Genomic DNA, 17,612 nt, shown 5'->3' with positions numbered 1-17,612 from the left:
AAGTATCCACCGGCTGGTGTTTTAAAAAAATACAGAGTTTTTTCTGCTAATAGTTAGGCATATTACTGCCCTCATCAGTGCATACCGCATAGGTACATCCAAGTATTGTACCTGTTAACCTGTCAAGGTGCTCCATACCGTCAAAGTCCAAACAATAGTATCCACCGGCTGGTGTATTACAAAAATATAGAGTTTTTTCTGCTAATAGGCCCTCATCAGTGCATACCGCATACGTGCATCCAAGTATTGTACCATTTAGTACCTGTTAATCTGTCAAGGTGCTCCATACCGTCAAAGTCCAAACAATAGTATCCACCGGCTGGTGTATTACAAAAATATAGAGTTTGTTCTGCTAATAGGCCCTCATCAGTGCATACCACATAGGTACATCCAAGTATTATACCATTTAGTACCTGTTAAGCTGTCAAGGTGCTCCATACCGTCAAAGTCCAAACAATAGTATCCACCGGCTGGTGTTTTACAAAAATACAGAGTTTTTTCTGCTAATAGGCATATTACTGACCTCATCAGTGCATACCGCATAGGTACATCCAAGTATTGTACCATTTAGTACCTGTTAATCTGTCAAGGTGCTCCAAACCGTCAAAGTCCAAACAATAGTATCCATCGGCTGGTGTATTACAAAAATACAGAGTTTTTTCTGCTAATAGTTAATCATATTACTGCCCTCATCAGTGCATACCGCATTGGTACATCGAAGTATTGTACCATTAAGTAGCTGTCAAGGTGCTCCAAACCGTCAAAGTCCAAACAATAGTATCCACCGGCTGGTGTTTTACAAAGATACAGAGTTTTTTCTGCTAATAGTTAGGCATATTACTGCCCTTATCAGTGCATACCGCATACGTACATCCAAGAATTGTACCATTTAGTACTTGTTAATCTGTCAAGGTGCTCCACACCCTCAAAGTCCAAATAATAGTATCCACCGGCTGGTGTTTTACAAAAATACTGAGTTTTTTCTGCTAATAGGCCCTCATCAGTGCATACCGCATAGGTACATCCAAGTATTGTACCATTTAGTACCTGTTTAGCTGTCAAGGTGCTCCATTCCGTTAGAGTCCAAACAATAGTATCCACCTGCTGGTGTTTTACAAAAATACAGAGTTTTTTCTGCTGATAGGCCCTCATCAGCGCATACCGCATAGGTACATCCAAGTATTGTACCATTTAGTACCTGTTAATCTGTCAAGGGCCTACATACTGTTCAAGGACAGCCGTAAGTAATCACCTGCTGCTGTTCTAGACAAATACTGTTTAAAGAGTAGTGTAGCGTATTGTAATACCCTCATAAACGCACTAAGTATGTCAGGAAGAGAAGTGCCAGGACGTACACAGAGGAGCGGCAGAGGCCTAAATACTTCAGGCAGAGTTGGCAGCAGACTTGGGGCGAGTGGCAGCAGGAGTCGCAGCGAGAGGCCTGAGCTCCCGTTATCAGCCAGCGGTCGTGTCTCCACCAGCAACCCATCTGCCGTCGTCGATTGGTTAACACGCTCATCCACATCATCACAAGTGACATCTGACACCCCAAGTCAACAGTCGGTGGGTTCCTCAGACACAACCCTTAGTTGTCATGGCCTGGGAGCAGTCCATGTCCTCCCATTGCCTTAGTCCTATGTTGTTCCCTCTCCTAAAGAAGTATCTTATGCTGTGGGTTCAGCTCCACTATTTACTGAGGACGATCCAATAGAGGACAGTCAGCAGCTACTGGACAGCCAAGAAGGGGAGGAGACATGCGCCACTTGCTCCGCTAGGTGGCCAAGTAGTGACGTGCGGAGAGTGACGTGGGAGGCGGTGTTGCAAGCGTTCAGGGTCCTGAAGCAGACACTTTTGGGGAACCTGAGGAGGACATCAGTGACATGCACACAACTGTTGATGATGATGAAGCCGATCGCAATTGGGAGCCGGGTGCAGAAGGGGCTTCATTATCATCAGGAAAAGAGAGTTGCAGGTTGCCCTTAAGGCAGCAAGGCGGTAGCACGGTTGGCAGTCAGCGTGCTGGCAGTAGTGGAAATTCAGGAGCCAAACGTGCCGGGGGGAGACTACATGCTTTGCGGCAACCTATCTTTCCGGGAGGTAGTGGAACAGGGGTTCCTGGAGACGGCACCAGTAGCAGTCAATTAGTGCAGACTGCGGGTGGGAAAATCAGCTACTCGGCGGTGTGGAAGTTTTTCATAAGGCATCCGGAGGAGGTTCACATAGCCAGATGCAAGATCTGTCGGCAGAAGGTGAAGCGTGGCCATGGTGCCAATGTCGGCACCACGGCCCTGCGCAACACATGCTTCGACACCATATAGCGGCCTGGGAGAACCGTGGCTCCGATGTAGTGGTCCAGCCTGCTGCATCACCCAGTGGCCATCAGCTCCCTCCGTCATCCAGCCAAGGCTCCACCACCTCAGCCAAAGGGAGCTGTGTGTCAAATCCTCCTTCTGTCGCTCCTGCTTCTCCCGCTTTTAGTCAGCCATTCCGCCAACAATCCATCCGCGAAGCCATGTCCAAGAGACAACAGTAAGCAACCACTCATCCAACGGCGCAGAAGTTGAATGTGCTCCTGTCCAAGTTGCTGGTGTCGCAGTCCCTCTCTTTTCAAGTGGTGGACTCTGCACCTTTCAGAGAATTGATGGATTGTGCCAAGCCGAGGTGGAGAGTCCCAAGCCGTTATTTCTTTGTGAAGAGGGCAGTACCAGCCCTGCATAAGTTTGTACAAGAGAAAGTGGGCCAGTCCTTGAGCCTGTCGGTGTGTTCAAAAGTGCACGGCAGCATAGGTATGCTGGTGTATTACAAAAATACAGAGTTTTTTCTACTAATAGGCCCTCATCAGTGCCTACTGCATAGGTACATCCAAGTATTGTACCATTTAGTACCTGTTAACCTGTCAAGGTGCTCCATACTGTCAAAGTCCAAACAATAGTATCCACCGGCTGGTGTTTTACAAAAATACAGATAATCTTTCTGCTAATAATTAGACATATTACTGCCCTCATCAGTGCATACCGCATAGGTACATCCAAGTATTGTACCTGTTAACCTGTCAAGGTGCTCCATACCGTCAAAGTCCAAACAATAGTATCCACCGGCTGGTGTATTACAAAAATATAGAGTTTTTTCTGCTAATAGGCCCTCATCAGTGCATACCGCATACGTGCATCCAAGTATTGTACCATTTAGTACCTGTTAATCTGTCAAGGTGCTCCATACCGTCAAAGTCCAAACAAAAGTATCCACCGGCTGGTGTTTTAAAAAAATACAGAGTTTTTTCTGCTAATAGTTAGGCATATTACTGCCCTCATCAGTGCATACCGCATAGGTACATCCAAGTATTGTACCTGTTAACCTGTCAAGGTGCTCCATACCGTCAAAGTCCAAACAATAGTATCCACCGGCTGGTGTATTACAAAAATATAGAGTTTTTTCTGCTAATAGGCCCTCATCAGTGCATACCGCATACGTGCATCCAAGTATTGTACCATTTAGTACCTGTTAATCTGTCAAGGTGCTCCATACCGTCAAAGTCCAAACAATAGTATCCACCGGCTGGTGTATTACAAAAATATAGAGTTTGTTCTGCTAATAGGCCCTCATCAGTGCATACCACATAGGTACATCCAAGTATTATACCATTTAGTACCTGTTAAGCTGTCAAGGTGCTCCATACCGTCAAAGTCCAAACAATAGTATCCACCGGCTGGTGTTTTACAAAAATACAGAGTTTTTTCTGCTAATAGGCATATTACTGACCTCATCAGTGCATACCGCATAGGTACATCCAAGTATTGTACCATTTAGTACCTGTTAATCTGTCAAGGTGCTCCAAACCGTCAAAGTCCAAACAATAGTATCCATCGGCTGGTGTATTACAAAAATACAGAGTTTTTTCTGCTAATAGTTAATCATATTACTGCCCTCATCAGTGCATACCGCATTGGTACATCGAAGTATTGTACCATTAAGTAGCTGTCAAGGTGCTCCAAACCGTCAAAGTCCAAACAATAGTATCCACCGGCTGGTGTTTTACAAAGATACAGAGTTTTTTCTGCTAATAGTTAGGCATATTACTGCCCTTATCAGTGCATACCGCATACGTACATCCAAGTATTGTACCATTTAGTACTTGTTAATCTGTCAAGGTGCTCCACACCCTCAAAGTCCAAATAATAGTATCCACCGGCTGGTGTTTTACAAAAATACTGAGTTTTTTCTGCTAATAGGCCCTCATCAGTGCATACCGCATAGGTACATCCAAGTATTGTACCATTTAGTACCTGTTTAGCTGTCAAGGTGCTCCATTCCGTTAGAGTCCAAACAATAGTATCCACCTGCTGGTGTTTTACAAAAATACAGAGTTTTTTCTGCTGATAGGCCCTCATCAGCGCATACCGCATAGGTACATCCAAGTATTGTACCATTTAGTACCTGTTAATCTGTCAAGGGCCTACATACTGTTCAAGGACAGCCGTAAGTAATCACCTGCTGCTGTTCTAGACAAATACTGTTTAAAGAGTAGTGTAGCGTATTGTAATACCCTCATAAACGCACTAAGTATGTCAGGAAGAGAAGTGCCAGGACGTACACAGAGGAGCGGCAGAGGCCTAAATACTTCAGGCAGAGTTGGCAGCAGACTTGGGGCGAGTGGCAGCAGGAGTCGCAGCGAGAGGCCTGAGCTCCCGTTATCAGCCAGCGGTCGTGTCTCCACCAGCAACCCATCTGCCGTCGTCGATTGGTTAACACGCTCATCCACATCATCACAAGTGACATCTGACACCCCAAGTCAACAGTCGGTGGGTTCCTCAGACACAACCCTTAGTTGTCATGGCCTGGGAGCAGTCCATGTCCTCCCATTGCCTTAGTCCTATGTTGTTCCCTCTCCTAAAGAAGTATCTTATGCTGTGGGTTCAGCTCCACTATTTACTGAGGACGATCCAATAGAGGACAGTCAGCAGCTACTGGACAGCCAAGAAGGGGAGGAGACATGCGCCACTTGCTCCGCTAGGTGGCCAAGTAGTGACGTGCGGAGAGTGACGTGGGAGGCGGTGTTGCAAGCGTTCAGGGTCCTGAAGCAGACACTTTTGGGGAACCTGAGGAGGACATCAGTGACATGCACACAACTGTTGATGATGATGAAGCCGATCGCAATTGGGAGCCGGGTGCAGAAGGGGCTTCATTATCATCAGGAAAAGAGAGTTGCAGGTTGCCCTTAAGGCAGCAAGGCGGTAGCACGGTTGGCAGTCAGCGTGCTGGCAGTAGTGGAAATTCAGGAGCCAAACGTGCCGGGGGGAGACTACATGCTTTGCGGCAACCTATCTTTCCGGGAGGTAGTGGAACAGGGGTTCCTGGAGACGGCACCAGTAGCAGTCAATTAGTGCAGACTGCGGGTGGGAAAATCAGCTACTCGGCGGTGTGGAAGTTTTTCATAAGGCATCCGGAGGAGGTTCACATAGCCAGATGCAAGATCTGTCGGCAGAAGGTGAAGCGTGGCCATGGTGCCAATGTCGGCACCACGGCCCTGCGCAACACATGCTTCGACACCATATAGCGGCCTGGGAGAACCGTGGCTCCGATGTAGTGGTCCAGCCTGCTGCATCACCCAGTGGCCATCAGCTCCCTCCGTCATCCAGCCAAGGCTCCACCACCTCAGCCAAAGGGAGCTGTGTGTCAAATCCTCCTTCTGTCGCTCCTGCTTCTCCCGCTTTTAGTCAGCCATTCCGCCAACAATCCATCCGCGAAGCCATGTCCAAGAGACAACAGTAAGCAACCACTCATCCAACGGCGCAGAAGTTGAATGTGCTCCTGTCCAAGTTGCTGGTGTCGCAGTCCCTCTCTTTTCAAGTGGTGGACTCTGCACCTTTCAGAGAATTGATGGATTGTGCCAAGCCGAGGTGGAGAGTCCCAAGCCGTTATTTCTTTGTGAAGAGGGCAGTACCAGCCCTGCATAAGTTTGTACAAGAGAAAGTGGGCCAGTCCTTGAGCCTGTCGGTGTGTTCAAAAGTGCACGGCAGCATAGGTATGCTGGTGTATTACAAAAATACAGAGTTTTTTCTACTAATAGGCCCTCATCAGTGCCTACTGCATAGGTACATCCAAGTATTGTACCATTTAGTACCTGTTAACCTGTCAAGGTGCTCCATACTGTCAAAGTCCAAACAATAGTATCCACCGGCTGGTGTTTTACAAAAATACAGATAATCTTTCTGCTAATAATTAGACATATTACTGCCCTCATCAGTGCATACCGCATAGGTACATCCAAGTATTGTACCTGTTAACCTGTCAAGGTGCTCCATACCGTCAAAGTCCAAACAATAGTATCCACCGGCTGGTGTATTACAAAAATATAGAGTTTTTTCTGCTAATAGGCCCTCATCAGTGCATACCGCATACGTGCATCCAAGTATTGTACCATTTAGTACCTGTTAATCTGTCAAGGTGCTCCATACCGTCAAAGTCCAAACAAAAGTATCCACCGGCTGGTGTTTTAAAAAAATACAGAGTTTTTTCTGCTAATAGTTAGGCATATTACTGCCCTCATCAGTGCATACCGCATAGGTACATCCAAGTATTGTACCTGTTAACCTGTCAAGGTGCTCCATACCGTCAAAGTCCAAACAATAGTATCCACCGGCTGGTGTATTACAAAAATATAGAGTTTTTTCTGCTAATAGGCCCTCATCAGTGCATACCGCATACGTGCATCCAAGTATTGTACCATTTAGTACCTGTTAATCTGTCAAGGTGCTCCATACCGTCAAAGTCCAAACAATAGTATCCACCGGCTGGTGTATTACAAAAATATAGAGTTTGTTCTGCTAATAGGCCCTCATCAGTGCATACCACATAGGTACATCCAAGTATTATACCATTTAGTACCTGTTAAGCTGTCAAGGTGCTCCATACCGTCAAAGTCCAAACAATAGTATCCACCGGCTGGTGTTTTACAAAAATACAGAGTTTTTTCTGCTAATAGGCATATTACTGACCTCATCAGTGCATACCGCATAGGTACATCCAAGTATTGTACCATTTAGTACCTGTTAATCTGTCAAGGTGCTCCAAACCGTCAAAGTCCAAACAATAGTATCCATCGGCTGGTGTATTACAAAAATACAGAGTTTTTTCTGCTAATAGTTAATCATATTACTGCCCTCATCAGTGCATACCGCATTGGTACATCGAAGTATTGTACCATTAAGTAGCTGTCAAGGTGCTCCAAACCGTCAAAGTCCAAACAATAGTATCCACCGGCTGGTGTTTTACAAAGATACAGAGTTTTTTCTGCTAATAGTTAGGCATATTACTGCCCTTATCAGTGCATACCGCATACGTACATCCAAGTATTGTACCATTTAGTACTTGTTAATCTGTCAAGGTGCTCCACACCCTCAAAGTCCAAATAATAGTATCCACCGGCTGGTGTTTTACAAAAATACTGAGTTTTTTCTGCTAATAGGCCCTCATCAGTGCATACCGCATAGGTACATCCAAGTATTGTACCATTTAGTACCTGTTTAGCTGTCAAGGTGCTCCATTCCGTTAGAGTCCAAACAATAGTATCCACCTGCTGGTGTTTTACAAAAATACAGAGTTTTTTCTGCTGATAGGCCCTCATCAGCGCATACCGCATAGGTACATCCAAGTATTGTACCATTTAGTACCTGTTAATCTGTCAAGGGCCTACATACTGTTCAAGGACAGCCGTAAGTAATCACCTGCTGCTGTTCTAGACAAATACTGTTTAAAGAGTAGTGTAGCGTATTGTAATACCCTCATAAACGCACTAAGTATGTCAGGAAGAGAAGTGCCAGGACGTACACAGAGGAGCGGCAGAGGCCTAAATACTTCAGGCAGAGTTGGCAGCAGACTTGGGGCGAGTGGCAGCAGGAGTCGCAGCGAGAGGCCTGAGCTCCCGTTATCAGCCAGCGGTCGTGTCTCCACCAGCAACCCATCTGCCGTCGTCGATTGGTTAACACGCTCATCCACATCATCACAAGTGACATCTGACACCCCAAGTCAACAGTCGGTGGGTTCCTCAGACACAACCCTTAGTTGTCATGGCCTGGGAGCAGTCCATGTCCTCCCATTGCCTTAGTCCTATGTTGTTCCCTCTCCTAAAGAAGTATCTTATGCTGTGGGTTCAGCTCCACTATTTACTGAGGACGATCCAATAGAGGACAGTCAGCAGCTACTGGACAGCCAAGAAGGGGAGGAGACATGCGCCACTTGCTCCGCTAGGTGGCCAAGTAGTGACGTGCGGAGAGTGACGTGGGAGGCGGTGTTGCAAGCGTTCAGGGTCCTGAAGCAGACACTTTTGGGGAACCTGAGGAGGACATCAGTGACATGCACACAACTGTTGATGATGATGAAGCCGATCGCAATTGGGAGCCGGGTGCAGAAGGGGCTTCATTATCATCAGGAAAAGAGAGTTGCAGGTTGCCCTTAAGGCAGCAAGGCGGTAGCACGGTTGGCAGTCAGCGTGCTGGCAGTAGTGGAAATTCAGGAGCCAAACGTGCCGGGGGGAGACTACATGCTTTGCGGCAACCTATCTTTCCGGGAGGTAGTGGAACAGGGGTTCCTGGAGACGGCACCAGTAGCAGTCAATTAGTGCAGACTGCGGGTGGGAAAATCAGCTACTCGGCGGTGTGGAAGTTTTTCATAAGGCATCCGGAGGAGGTTCACATAGCCAGATGCAAGATCTGTCGGCAGAAGGTGAAGCGTGGCCATGGTGCCAATGTCGGCACCACGGCCCTGCGCAACACATGCTTCGACACCATATAGCGGCCTGGGAGAACCGTGGCTCCGATGTAGTGGTCCAGCCTGCTGCATCACCCAGTGGCCATCAGCTCCCTCCGTCATCCAGCCAAGGCTCCACCACCTCAGCCAAAGGGAGCTGTGTGTCAAATCCTCCTTCTGTCGCTCCTGCTTCTCCCGCTTTTAGTCAGCCATTCCGCCAACAATCCATCCGCGAAGCCATGTCCAAGAGACAACAGTAAGCAACCACTCATCCAACGGCGCAGAAGTTGAATGTGCTCCTGTCCAAGTTGCTGGTGTCGCAGTCCCTCTCTTTTCAAGTGGTGGACTCTGCACCTTTCAGAGAATTGATGGATTGTGCCAAGCCGAGGTGGAGAGTCCCAAGCCGTTATTTCTTTGTGAAGAGGGCAGTACCAGCCCTGCATAAGTTTGTACAAGAGAAAGTGGGCCAGTCCTTGAGCCTGTCGGTGTGTTCAAAAGTGCACGGCAGCATAGGTATGCTGGTGTATTACAAAAATACAGAGTTTTTTCTACTAATAGGCCCTCATCAGTGCCTACTGCATAGGTACATCCAAGTATTGTACCATTTAGTACCTGTTAACCTGTCAAGGTGCTCCATACTGTCAAAGTCCAAACAATAGTATCCACCGGCTGGTGTTTTACAAAAATACAGATAATCTTTCTGCTAATAATTAGACATATTACTGCCCTCATCAGTGCATACCGCATAGGTACATCCAAGTATTGTACCTGTTAACCTGTCAAGGTGCTCCATACCGTCAAAGTCCAAACAATAGTATCCACCGGCTGGTGTATTACAAAAATATAGAGTTTTTTCTGCTAATAGGCCCTCATCAGTGCATACCGCATACGTGCATCCAAGTATTGTACCATTTAGTACCTGTTAATCTGTCAAGGTGCTCCATACCGTCAAAGTCCAAACAAAAGTATCCACCGGCTGGTGTTTTAAAAAAATACAGAGTTTTTTCTGCTAATAGTTAGGCATATTACTGCCCTCATCAGTGCATACCGCATAGGTACATCCAAGTATTGTACCTGTTAACCTGTCAAGGTGCTCCATACCGTCAAAGTCCAAACAATAGTATCCACCGGCTGGTGTATTACAAAAATATAGAGTTTTTTCTGCTAATAGGCCCTCATCAGTGCATACCGCATACGTGCATCCAAGTATTGTACCATTTAGTACCTGTTAATCTGTCAAGGTGCTCCATACCGTCAAAGTCCAAACAATAGTATCCACCGGCTGGTGTATTACAAAAATATAGAGTTTGTTCTGCTAATAGGCCCTCATCAGTGCATACCACATAGGTACATCCAAGTATTATACCATTTAGTACCTGTTAAGCTGTCAAGGTGCTCCATACCGTCAAAGTCCAAACAATAGTATCCACCGGCTGGTGTTTTACAAAAATACAGAGTTTTTTCTGCTAATAGGCATATTACTGACCTCATCAGTGCATACCGCATAGGTACATCCAAGTATTGTACCATTTAGTACCTGTTAATCTGTCAAGGTGCTCCAAACCGTCAAAGTCCAAACAATAGTATCCATCGGCTGGTGTATTACAAAAATACAGAGTTTTTTCTGCTAATAGTTAATCATATTACTGCCCTCATCAGTGCATACCGCATTGGTACATCGAAGTATTGTACCATTAAGTAGCTGTCAAGGTGCTCCAAACCGTCAAAGTCCAAACAATAGTATCCACCGGCTGGTGTTTTACAAAGATACAGAGTTTTTTCTGCTAATAGTTAGGCATATTACTGCCCTTATCAGTGCATACCGCATACGTACATCCAAGTATTGTACCATTTAGTACTTGTTAATCTGTCAAGGTGCTCCACACCCTCAAAGTCCAAATAATAGTATCCACCGGCTGGTGTTTTACAAAAATACTGAGTTTTTTCTGCTAATAGGCCCTCATCAGTGCATACCGCATAGGTACATCCAAGTATTGTACCATTTAGTACCTGTTTAGCTGTCAAGGTGCTCCATTCCGTTAGAGTCCAAACAATAGTATCCACCTGCTGGTGTTTTACAAAAATACAGAGTTTTTTCTGCTGATAGGCCCTCATCAGCGCATACCGCATAGGTACATCCAAGTATTGTACCATTTAGTACCTGTTAATCTGTCAAGGGCCTACATACTGTTCAAGGACAGCCGTAAGTAATCACCTGCTGCTGTTCTAGACAAATACTGTTTAAAGAGTAGTGTAGCGTATTGTAATACCCTCATAAACGCACTAAGTATGTCAGGAAGAGAAGTGCCAGGACGTACACAGAGGAGCGGCAGAGGCCTAAATACTTCAGGCAGAGTTGGCAGCAGACTTGGGGCGAGTGGCAGCAGGAGTCGCAGCGAGAGGCCTGAGCTCCCGTTATCAGCCAGCGGTCGTGTCTCCACCAGCAACCCATCTGCCGTCGTCGATTGGTTAACACGCTCATCCACATCATCACAAGTGACATCTGACACCCCAAGTCAACAGTCGGTGGGTTCCTCAGACACAACCCTTAGTTGTCATGGCCTGGGAGCAGTCCATGTCCTCCCATTGCCTTAGTCCTATGTTGTTCCCTCTCCTAAAGAAGTATCTTATGCTGTGGGTTCAGCTCCACTATTTACTGAGGACGATCCAATAGAGGACAGTCAGCAGCTACTGGACAGCCAAGAAGGGGAGGAGACATGCGCCACTTGCTCCGCTAGGTGGCCAAGTAGTGACGTGCGGAGAGTGACGTGGGAGGCGGTGTTGCAAGCGTTCAGGGTCCTGAAGCAGACACTTTTGGGGAACCTGAGGAGGACATCAGTGACATGCACACAACTGTTGATGATGATGAAGCCGATCGCAATTGGGAGCCGGGTGCAGAAGGGGCTTCATTATCATCAGGAAAAGAGAGTTGCAGGTTGCCCTTAAGGCAGCAAGGCGGTAGCACGGTTGGCAGTCAGCGTGCTGGCAGTAGTGGAAATTCAGGAGCCAAACGTGCCGGGGGGAGACTACATGCTTTGCGGCAACCTATCTTTCCGGGAGGTAGTGGAACAGGGGTTCCTGGAGACGGCACCAGTAGCAGTCAATTAGTGCAGACTGCGGGTGGGAAAATCAGCTACTCGGCGGTGTGGAAGTTTTTCATAAGGCATCCGGAGGAGGTTCACATAGCCAGATGCAAGATCTGTCGGCAGAAGGTGAAGCGTGGCCATGGTGCCAATGTCGGCACCACGGCCCTGCGCAACACATGCTTCGACACCATATAGCGGCCTGGGAGAACCGTGGCTCCGATGTAGTGGTCCAGCCTGCTGCATCACCCAGTGGCCATCAGCTCCCTCCGTCATCCAGCCAAGGCTCCACCACCTCAGCCAAAGGGAGCTGTGTGTCAAATCCTCCTTCTGTCGCTCCTGCTTCTCCCGCTTTTAGTCAGCCATTCCGCCAACAATCCATCCGCGAAGCCATGTCCAAGAGACAACAGTAAGCAACCACTCATCCAACGGCGCAGAAGTTGAATGTGCTCCTGTCCAAGTTGCTGGTGTCGCAGTCCCTCTCTTTTCAAGTGGTGGACTCTGCACCTTTCAGAGAATTGATGGATTGTGCCAAGCCGAGGTGGAGAGTCCCAAGCCGTTATTTCTTTGTGAAGAGGGCAGTACCAGCCCTGCATAAGTTTGTACAAGAGAAAGTGGGCCAGTCCTTGAGCCTGTCGGTGTGTTCAAAAGTGCACGGCAGCACCGACGTGTGGAGCTGTAACTACGGGCAAGGTCAATACTTGTCTTTTACGGCTCACTGGGTAAATGTGGTTCCTGCACAGCCACAACAGCAACTTGGACAGGTCACACCGCTTCCTCCTCCACGCTCTCGCTCTCAGGCAGTTGATCCTGTTACAGTGTGCGACGCCGCCTCCTCATACTCCACCGTGTCCTCGGCCTCCACTGCACGTCCAAATCTCGGTGGCCATTCATCGTACCATGTGTGTAGGGCACGGCGGTGTCAAGCTGCTCTTCACATGGTTTGCCTTGGCGAACGGAGTCACACAGGGGAGGAACTGCTAAAGTTCATTCGTAAAGAAATCCGAGTATGGCTTACTCCACGAAATCTGGAAATGGGAACCATGGTGACAGACAACGGGAAGAACATTGTGTCCGCGCTGCGACAAGAAAGTGTGAAACATGCGCTCTGCATGGCACACGTGTTGAACCAGCAGATGGTGGCATACCTTCACATGGCCATGCCAACAACCATTGAAGATCCGCTGAACTTCTGGGCAGCCAAACTTGATTTATGGCCACAACTAGCAGAGTTTGCCCTGGAAAAGCAGTCCTGCCCGACCAGTAGTGTGCCATCAGAGAGGGTGTTTAGTGCGGCCGGGGCCATAGTCACCCCAAGGCGAACTTGTCTGTCCACTAAAAATTTGGAGAGACTGACGTTTGTCAAGATAAATCAGGGATGGATCAGCCAGGATTTCCAGCCACCAATGCCAGATGGGTCTGAGTAGATTGACCAAGCTGCTACACCAACATTTCCCAATTATGGTTGGTTATGAAATCCTCTTGGATATCAGTTAGGGTTATGAAACCCTCTTTGGTACTGCGATTGCCTGCTCCTGGCTCATCCTGTGTCTTTCAGGAACTACTTGCCTCACTGATGCTTCTGGCCTTGGGCCTTCAATTTTTGGATGTTTAGCAGTAGCTAAATACATGCTTAATGCAAATTTCAACATTGACTTTTAAATGTAAGGGGATGGTTATGAAACCCTCTTGGGTACTGCAATTGCCTGCTCCTAGCTCATCCTGTGTCTTTCAGGAACTACTTGCCTCACTGATGCTTCTGGCCTTGTGCCTTTAATTTTTGGATGTTTAGCAGTAGCTAAATATATGCTTAATGCAAATGTCAACATTGATCTTTAAATGTAAGGGGTTATGAAACACTCTTGGGTACTGCAAATGCCTGCTCCATACTCTTTCTGTGTCTTTCAGGAACTACTTGCCTCCCTGCCCTCAGGCCTTGGGCCTTCAATTCTTGGATGTTTAGCAGTAGATAAATACATGCTTAATGCAAATTTCAACATTGACTTTTAAATGTAAGGGGATGGTTATGAAACCCTCTTGGGTACTGCGAATGACTGCTCCTGACTCATTCTGTGTCTTTCGGGAACTACTTGCCTCCCTGATGCCTCAGGCCTTGTGCCTTCAATTTTCGGATGTTTAGCAGTAGCTAAATACATGCTTAATGCAAATTTCAACATTGACTTTTAAATGTAAGGGGATGGTTATGAAACCCTCTTGGGTACTGCGAATGACTGCTCCTGACTCCTTCTGTGTCTTTCGGGAACTACTTGCCTCCCTGATGCCTCAGGCCTTGGGCCTTAAATTTTTGGAAGTTTAGCAGTAGCTAATACATGCTTAATGCTAATTTCAACAATGATCTTTAAATTCTCGGCGCTCTGCTAGGGCCTTCTCCTACCCCGCCGGGGCCGATCCGAGGACCTCACTAAACCATCCAATCGGTAGTAGAGACATGCGGTGAGTACAAAGGGCAGGGACTTAATGAACCCGAGCTTATGACCGGCACTTAGTTGTGATTCTTCTTTCCTGGCAAATAATTGCAATCCCTGATCCCTATCGCAAAGGGGGTTAAGCAGACTACCCGCATCTGTCGGTGAAAGATAGACACACGCTGGTCCGTTCAGTGTAGCGCACGCGCAGCCCCAGACATCTGAGGGCATAACACACCTGTTATTGCTCGATCTCGCGAGTGATCGTGCAATGTAAGGGGTTATTAAAGCCTCTTGGGTACTGCTGATGCCTACTCCTGACTGCTCCTGTGTCTTTCAGGAAGTACTTGACTTCCTGATGCTTCTGGGCTTGGGCCTTTAATTTTAGGATTTTTGAAATCCATACATACATGCTTAGTTAAAATTTCAACTTTTATGGTGCAATGTATGGGGTTATTAAACACTCTTGGGTAGTGTTTTTTTCAAATTTTCTGATAATTATCACAGTAATAAACTTGAATTTTCCACAATATTAACCATTACACCATTGAACGATTGTTGCGTGTGATTTTTTAAGTACAATTTTCAAAAAAATACGCAGAGGGATGAACTCTGCTTCATTATTTCATAAAAAATTCTTATATAGAAGAATGTCTTTTGATGGTCCACCGTCCTGCATTATAGAGTCTTCTGCACTCTTGGATATGCACTTGTTCTTAAACAAAGGTACAAAAAACAAAAATGGCCGGTCAGGGCTATGGAGAAGTTGCGCCTACATCTTACGGCCACATGAGCCCTGTGGGTGCTTGTGAGATTAGGTCCTTTGTACCCACACGGCTGGGTCCGGGACACAAATTTTGATTTAAATTTCAAATAAAAAAATCACACATTTCAATGGTCTTCTCATGCTGCAGCCAACTCCAGGCTGCATCATTCTGGTAATATATAGAGAGCACTCGCTGTCCTAAATTTCCGTTAAAATTTTTCATAAAAAATGTTTGTCTTTTTTATTAGGGATTGTGAAGCTTTGGTGCATACTCATGCATCAGCCAACTCCAGGCTGTGTCATTCAGGCAATATATGGTTTACTGATGGCACTGCTGGGCCTGGGTCTGGGAATTTCAAATTTTGTCATAGGTAGCACCCGCTATCCATAAGTGTTCTTCATAAATTTCTACAATTGTTGTGTTTTATTTGAGGGATTGTGAAGCCCTAGTGTGTAGTTATGCAGCAGCCAACTCCAGGGTGTGTCATTCATGCAACATATAGGTAGCACCTGTTGTCCTAAATATTCTTAAAATTATTTTAAAAATGGTTATTTTTTCTTTGGGATTCTGAAGCCCTGGTGTGTACTCACTGCTGCTTCCTGCTACACTCTGTCAGCCCGTTGGTCCTGCGACAGTGTGCTACTCCGCCACCACATCCTCCACTGTGTCTTAAGCCTCCACTGCCTGGACAAGTCTCAGTGGCCCTTCAGCATACCATGTGTGCAGGTCACGGCGGTGTCATGCTGTTCTTCACATGGTTTGCCTTGGTGAGAAGTCTTGGAAACAATGACCGGTCAGGGCAATGGAGACGTTTTGCCTAAATCTCACGGCCACGTGAGCCCTGTGGGGCTTGTTGGATTTTTGTCCTTCGTACCCACACGCTGGGGTCCGGGACACGCAAAGGTTGTTTTAAATTTCAAATCAAAAAATGATGGCGCTGCTGGGCATGGGTCTGGGAATTTCAAATTTTCTCATGGGTAGCACCCGCTATCCAAAATCTTTTAAAAAAATTTCTAAAATTGTGGGGGTTTTTTGGGGGGGGATTGTGAAGCCCTGGTGTGAACTCGTGCATCAGCCAACTCCAGGCTGTGTCATTCAGGCAATATATGGGTTTCTGATGGCACTGCTGGGCCTGGGTCTAGGAATTTCAAATTTTCTCATAGGTAGCACCCGCTATCCATAAGTCTTCTTCATAAATTTCTACAATTGTTGTGTTTTATTTGAGGGATTGTGAAGCCCTAGTGTGTAGTTATGCAGCAGCCAACTCCAGGGTGTGTCATTCATGCAACATATAGGTAGCACCTGTTGTCCTAAATATTCTTAAAATTATTTTAAAAATGGTTATTTTTTCTTTGGGATTCTGAAGCCCTGGTGTGTACTCACTGCTGCTTCCTGCTACACTCTGTCAGCCCGTTGGTCCTGCAACAGTGTGCTACTCTGCCTCCACATCCTCCTTTGTGTCTTAAGCCTCCACTGCCCGGACAAGTCTCAGTGGCCCTTCCATGTGTGCAGGTCACGGCGGTGTCACGTTGTTCTTCACATGGTTTGCCTTGGCGAGAAGTCTTGGAAACAATGGCCGGTCAGGGCAATGGAGACGTTTCGCCTAAATCTCACGGCCACATGAGCCCTGTGGGGGCTTGTTGGATTTGGTCCTTCGTACCCACACGATGGGGTCCGGGACACGCAAAGGTTGTTTTAAATTTCAAATAAAAAAATGATGGCACTGCTGGGCCTAGGTCTGTTAATTTCAAATTTTCTCATGGGTAGCACCCGCTATCCAAAATCTTTTTCAAAAATTTCTAAAATTGTGGTGTTTTTTGGGGGGTATTGTGAAGCATTGGTGTGAACTCGTGCATCAGCCATCTCCAGGCTGTGTCATTCAGGCAATATATGGGTTACTGATGCCGCTGTGGAGCCTGGGTCTGTTAATTTCAAATTTTCTCATAGGTAGCACCCGCTATCCAAAATGTTTTTCAAAAATTTCTAAAATTGTGTTTTTTTTTTGGAGGGATTGTGAAGCCCTGGTGTGTACTCGTGCATCAGCCAACTACAGGCTGTGTCATTCAGGCAATATATGGGTTACTGATGCCGCTGTGGGGCCTGGGTCTGTTAATTTCAAATTTTCTCATAGGTAGCACCCGCTATCCAAAATCTTCGGTTTAAATTTCTTAATTCATCTTTTAATCTTAAGGATTGTGAAGGCCTAGTGCCTACTCATGCTGCTGGCAACTCTGGGCTGTGCCATTCAGCCACTATATGGTGTCCTCATGCTTCAGCCTCATCCAAGCTGTGTCATTCAGCCACTATATTGTGTCCTCATGCTGCCAACACCTCCACGCTGTGTCATTAAGCCACTATATGGTCTTCTCATGGTGCCAACATGTCCATGCTGTGTCATTAAGCCACTATATGGTCTCCTCATGCTGACAACACATCCACGCTGTGCCATTCAGCCACTAAATGGTCTCCTCATGCTGCTAACACCTCAATGCTGTGTCATTCAGCCACTATATGGTGTCCTCATGCTTCAGCTTCATCCAAGCTGTGTCATTCAGCCACTATATGGTGTGCTCATGCTGCCAACACCTCCA

The sequence above is a fragment of the Hyla sarda genome, chromosome 4 (assembly GCF_029499605.1).
Source record: "Hyla sarda isolate aHylSar1 chromosome 4, aHylSar1.hap1, whole genome shotgun sequence".
NCBI classification, from domain to species: Eukaryota; Metazoa; Chordata; class Amphibia; order Anura; family Hylidae; genus Hyla; species Hyla sarda.
The sequence above is the reverse complement of the archived record's forward strand: the minus strand, read 5'-3'. Positions refer to the sequence as shown.